The following is a 6,616-nucleotide window of genomic DNA, read 5'->3' on the forward strand; positions in this document are numbered from 1 at the left end:
ACTATCTCTTGTGTTTCCCTTCCTCTGTTTCCTATTTTAGGGCATGGTGGTATCCGCCCTATGGCAAAAACCTATGGAGGCTGGAGGATTGCAGCATCCAATCCATCTCTCTCTCTGTCTCCCATTTTAATCCAGATCTTCTGTCTTAAAAAGCCGACTCCTCCCTGTTACCTTCGCCATCCCCTCCCACCCTAAAATAAAATCGACACAGTTACATATATACACATTTAGTTCTTGGGGTGTCTGAAATAACTTGTACAAAAATCCCAAAGAAGGTAGGACCCACCATCCCCTGATCCCAACCTCCTGAGCTGAGGTCAGTTCTTGATGTGATTCTGTCAGACATGTACAGGCTGCTGTATCTGGACGGGTCAGACCTACTTAATCTGTAATCCCAAAGAAGAGAGAAGCAACCAGGACCTTCCATGTAGAAAGTGGGGTCAGGAGACTGAGAATATAAATGTAGCTCCAAGTCACTCAGGAACTTTTTTGCAGGTGTAAGAAACTTACGTCAAAGTGGCCACAAGATTGTTTAATAGGAGATGGATGAATGTAACTCCATGTTTACTGCTAGAAACCAAAGCTTTGTGTGAAATCTTGGATTTATGGGGAGGGAGGGTAGGAAAGCATGTCCCTGTCTCTCCTTCCCCTGGTCCCTTCACCTTATTCCTGAACTACAGGAGACAAAGCCCCTTTGGGCTTTGGTGACCCCATTGCTGGGGTGCGCTGATTGGTCGGTTGACTTTGCTGTACTGGGTACTTACTCCCTTCCTGTATTCTAATAATTTTCTAACACACATGCCGACTCTTCCCTTCCCTTCTCCTTTCCCTGGAAAATACAATGAATAAATAAAGATGTACTGACACTGGGAAAAACAAAAACAAAAACAAAAACAAAACACCAAAAAAACAAGTTATTGTGCTGTAGTTGCATGGATGCCATGAGAAGACATGAACTTCTGGATCAGAGACAAGGGATTCTATTACTCATGGCATATCAGGCAGTGTGAGCCTCTTATTTGTTGGTTCCTCAAGTCCTCCAAGTTCCACTGGAGCAACGCAGGTGAGCCTCGACAAATGCTCCACAGTGGGTTTGCAACACAACCAAGAAAACATGAAGCTTAGAAACCATAATATTTTATTAAAAGCTTCCAGTAAACCTTATCTTTTATTGTAAAGGGAGATACTATCATTATTGTATTGAATATTAAATATATCCTCTACTCCAGAGGAAAATAATGTTTCTATTTTCTAAGGCTGTTCACTGTACAAACATCTTTGAATAGATGGTCCAAAACAAAATCTGTCTGTCTCTTTGCTTGAAGACGTACAGAGATGTGAGAGAGCTAAGGGGAGTTTCCTACCAACAGAACTCAGTCAAAGTGAACACACAGATCATGGACACTAGGATTTGTTTTATATTTTTATAACCTTCAAGAAAAAGATCAGAAATCAATTAAAAGTAGGTAAAGATTATGATAGACAGCTCGCATAATGTGAAACTCAAAATGCTAGTAAGTACATAGAGAGATGCTCAATTAGTAATAAGAGAAATGAAACTAAAACAAACACAAGACACCAGTTTCCATCCATCATAATTAACAAGTTATGTGGGAGTATCAAGGACTAGCCAGAATACATAAATGGCAACTTTCATATGTTGCAAGTAACAGTATACCTAGGTCTATGAATTTGAGAACAAATTTGGACTTATTGATGAAAAAATGATACATGTGCAGTATGAGCTGGCAATTCCATTTCTGGGAATAAACCTCAGGACAACTTTGCTTGTGTGTGTGTGTGTGTGTGTGTGTGTGTGAAGATGTTCGGTTTGACAGTACGTTGGAAACTCTTCACAAATCTATTGGAAGTGAGACAGCTCTGTAAATTGTGATATGTCCATATGATGGAATACCAGTCATAGACAAAAGGAATAAACAAGACCTGCAAATTATAGAAGTATGCCAGAAGTCTAATATTGAATAAACATGTAAAAATAACTATTATGTGTAGTATAATGACATTTATGCAGCTTTTCAAAAATACACACAAAATAGCCCAGTATTGTAGAGATCCACACTCACCTCCCTACCATCATTCTCTATTTCCTTTTGCTTCTTCGTTTTTCTTTGTAGCTCTGATCAGTAGCCATAATTACATTTCACATTTGCTTATTAGCTGTGTATTGTCTGTCTTTACCACTAGGGGAAGCCACCAAGGCAGACTTGACTGCATTTGCTCCAGGGGATCCCTGCTCCTAGAATAGTCTGTGGCAGATATCATGAACTTACATTATTTTTATTGAGTTGTTATCTTAAATGAATGACTAGAAATAAAATATCTTATTTTAATCTGATTATCTTTAGGACTCCATGGCTGTGATATTAAGTCATATAACATCATTAGCCATAATTTTTGTTTTTACCCCCACTTGATTATACCAGACTTCTACCCTTAAAAATCCACTTAAGTATTGAATACTTCCAAGAGTGCAAGATCTTATACCTGAGTCTGTCAATAATCACCACGCAGCACCTACCTTGTTTTGCTCTTGATATTGCAGCTCCTTCTTGCTGTATTTCACTCATGCAGCTGCCTTGAAGATAGCTCAGACCTGTGCCATTTCGTAGTACATACCATGAGATGCAAAGTCCACCTCAATGATGATAGAACTGATACTCCCAAGGCCACTAATTCCTAAGGTTCCACGCAAGTGTATACGTTTTCTTATATAAAGTTGGAGAAATGCCTTTTCATTTGATTCATTTGAGAATTTAATTTTTTAACATAATTATCATTGATATTTGGAGACTTATCCATGACATTTTGTTGGCCATTTTCTTGGTTGTTTTTTTGTTCTCTTATTTCCATTTGTCCCTTTTTAGTTTGCCTGGTATAGTATGTTCATCAGTACTTCTTGCAGAGCTGGTCTAGTGTTGGTGAATTCTTTCAGTTTTTGTTTATCTGAGAATGATTTTATTGGATTGTTGGAAAAGTTATGATGCATTTTTGCATAGAAAAGCATAGAGAAGTATATCATGACTTTTCTGGTAATCCAATATTTGTTCTTCTTCTATGAATGAAAGTCTTGTCAGATATAGTATTCTTGGTTGAAATTCATGTTTTGAATTTATCTTCTCATTCTTTCCTTCCTTGCATTGTTTCACTTGAGAGGTCTCATGTTAGCCTAATGGGATATAACTTGACGTTTCTCTCTTGCCATTTTTAGACTCTTGTCTTTGCTTTTGACCAATCCAGTTATGATGTGCTATAGAAAGGATCTTTTTCAGTTGGTTCTATTCAGAGTTCTTTATATTTCTTGGATCTGCATGTTTCTTTAGGTTTGGAAAGTTTTCTGATAGTATTTCATAGAATAGATTTTCTATGTCCTAATTAGATTCTGCATTTTCTGGAATACCAATTGTTTTGAGTATTTAGGCATTTATTGGTATCTAGTATTTCCTGTATGTTATCGTCATTTTTTAAAAATATTCTTTTGGGTGATTTTGTCTAAATCAGAGGTTTTATCTTCTAGATCAGAGGTTCGCTCTTCATCATGGTCCAGTCTGCTATTAGTACTTTTGAGGGAGATTTTGATCTTCTGTATTATGGTCTTCATCTCTAGAAGTTCTGTTTGATTGTTTCTTATGGTGTCTAATTCCTTTTTCAAGATGTGGGAGGACTTTATCAGAGTTTGTTGTCTGATTTCTCTTGCTTTTTATTTAATTTCATCACTATAAATATTCTGAAAATGTTCCTAACATTTATGTTTGTTCTACACTGTCTGAGGGTGATAATGAGTTGTGGTCTTCCCGTGAGGGAGAAGTATCCCTTTGTTGTTTCATATTTCTTGTGCCTCTGTGCTGGCTTTTGGTCAGGTATTGAAGTACACTTTTCTTTCTACCTTTTTGAGTAGAATCTATAGCATCAGGGGAAAGAACAACTCTTTTTCTTTTTTTTTTTTTTTTTTTTTTTGGAGAGGGCTACATCTTTCAATCAGAGTAGGGTGTATCTACCCAGGTTCTGGTTTCAGTCAGAGTAGGGTGTATCTACCCAGGTTCTGGTGCTTAGTTCCTTTAACAACCTACAACCTCTCAGGTTTGGGCTGGAACCTGCAGCTGAACTTGAACTTCATGACTAAAGATAGAAGCAGAAGTCCTACACTATCCTGTGCACAGTCCAGAGAACTGTGGAATCTGAAAGCACAGGTGAGAGGCAGAAGAACACCAGTGGAAGGAAGAATTCCCAATCACTCTCCACCAGCGGCCAGCTCCCTTAAGCTTCTGGGGCAAGTTGGTGGAACTTGAGTGGCAATGGCAGACGGGGAACAGGAAAAGAATCCAAAGGCACACACCCCTGGGGGTGGGGTGGTAGAGGAATACTGGCAGAAGAATTCCCAGCTGCTCTCTGTCAGCAGCCAGCTCTCTTAGGCACTCCTGAGCTGGTCGGTGAAACTTGAACCTCAATGGCAGATGAAGGACCAGTTGGACAATGTCTTGTTCCCCAGTTCCATAGTTACTGTGATCCTGGGTGGATTTAAGAACTCTCTCTCCTTGGGAACTCTAAACAAAGTATGTGACACACCATATCCCTTTCTTCAATTAGACAGAAAAGCAAGCTAAGATATAGCTTTGTCCTCTTTCTTTAATCCAACTGAAAAATGTCATTGCAATTCTCAGGTTTTTGCAAAAATATTTCTAGACATATCCTTGGTCAACTATTGGATCATCAGAAAAATTATAATGATTTTTTGCATGGAAAAATACGTCATGATTTTTCTGATGACCCAATAATTTCATGAATATCCAAGCTCTGAATTTTATGTGTCCTCGCTCTTGTTGACATATTGGATGGTGAACAGGTGTGGTATATTTTTCTATTTTTTTAAAATGTAAAAATGCATCATGACTTCTCTGATGACCCAATATTTACATCCAAAAGGAGGAAAAGAGAGCCAAAGGGAAGGTGGCCAACCCTGTACAAAGACAGATAATAGATTTCAGGAAAGGTCATTACACTTGGCCCCAGATAACTCATTTGTAATATCAGAGAAAGGAGTTTCTGTGGTCAGCTGGGGACACAGTCTTAAAAGCACTCCAAGTATTTGGATAGTTGTAGGTAGACTGGACTTGACTAAACATTTGGCAACAAACAAACATTTCTTTCCAATACCTTGAGAAATACAGAACTGTTATATTTATTTTTACTTTTATAGAGATGCAGACATGTTTCTGTAAGCCAAAGCAAAAGTTGGAATCATTCTAGATTTTGGTCTCTGGGCTTAGGTTTACTGTTTCGTTTAATAAAAGAGTGAACAGTACTTTTGACAATCTGTGGTTTTCCCCAATGTCCTAACTCATATTATATCCCTTTACAAAACAGGCTCTCTTAGCCCAGGCTGTGGTAAACGATTCCTGAATGTGTAATAATTGTTGCCACCCTTGCCTCCTCAATTACCGCTTTGCCATCTTCAAAGTCCGTGTTGAAAACATTCTGGAACAAAACCTCTATCAACTCAAACTATTTGGTTCCATTAGGGAATGGGTCAAAAAGAAACCGGGTTTAAAGGGCATTGTTACAGTGATTATTATCGACAAGAGAATTGAATGTTTTCTTCTTTCTCCTCATGATTCATTCTTAATGTAGGATGTTTATTTTTAGAAAATATTTTTGAGGGCTCTGTTATTTGGTTATAAAAATACAAAATCATCTACTCAATATTCCAAATCACATGTCAGGGAGTCGGAGACATTCTCTGTGTGTTTCTTCCACCTGATAGAGAAACCTTTGGTCTTAGACTGGGCTGCTATACCAAAATACCATAGATGTGGGGGTTTAAACAGCATTTATTTCTCACAGTTCTAGAGGCTGGAAAGCAGTGTATTCAGGTTCTTGGCAGAGTCTTTTTTTCTGGCTATGTCTCTGCATGACCACCTTTGGTATGTGCATGTAGAGAGAAGACAGAGAAGGAGAGATTAATTCCCCCTCTCTTTTTATGAGAGCACTAATCCTATCATAAGGGACCTATCTAATACTAATGACCTCCCAAAGTTCCCTACTGAAAACTATTACATTAAGTGTTAGACTTTCTGATATCTATTTTGAGGAGACAGAAACATTCAGTCCTTAGTACCTATAGTCAATTTATTCAAGGAAAATTATTTGTCTCTGTAACAGAAAAGGATATTGCATTGCCTGAGTATTCTTAGAACCATCTTGAAAAGAATAGCCAGTATGCAGGGGTCAATAAAGACTTTTGCTCAATATGTGGCAAATAAATCTCTAAATGAAAGTTCTTCGTAAGGAGAATAATGGGCTCTGGGAACAGTGAATAGCATGTGACTGGAGGCATTTAAGCAGGGCTTGGGTAGTTAGTTGTGGAAAAATTGTAAAAGCATTCTGAAGATCCAGGTGCCTTTCTAACACTAGGTCTATGTTTCTGAGTATTAATTTGGGGGGCCCATAGCTGTATGCATCCTCATCAGTGATTTGTGATTCTCAGGCTTCAAGAATCAATGGTTTGGACTTAAACTTTATTTTAAGTAGACTACTTTGAGGAAGGACAAATGGAGCTTTCATATTCTCCTTGGGACACTGTCAAGATGTTAGGAACAGA

Source organism: Tupaia chinensis, unplaced genomic scaffold, assembly GCF_000334495.1.
Source record: "Tupaia chinensis unplaced genomic scaffold, TupChi_1.0 Scaffold145900_1, whole genome shotgun sequence".
Lineage (NCBI taxonomy): Eukaryota > Metazoa > Chordata > Mammalia > Scandentia > Tupaiidae > Tupaia > Tupaia belangeri.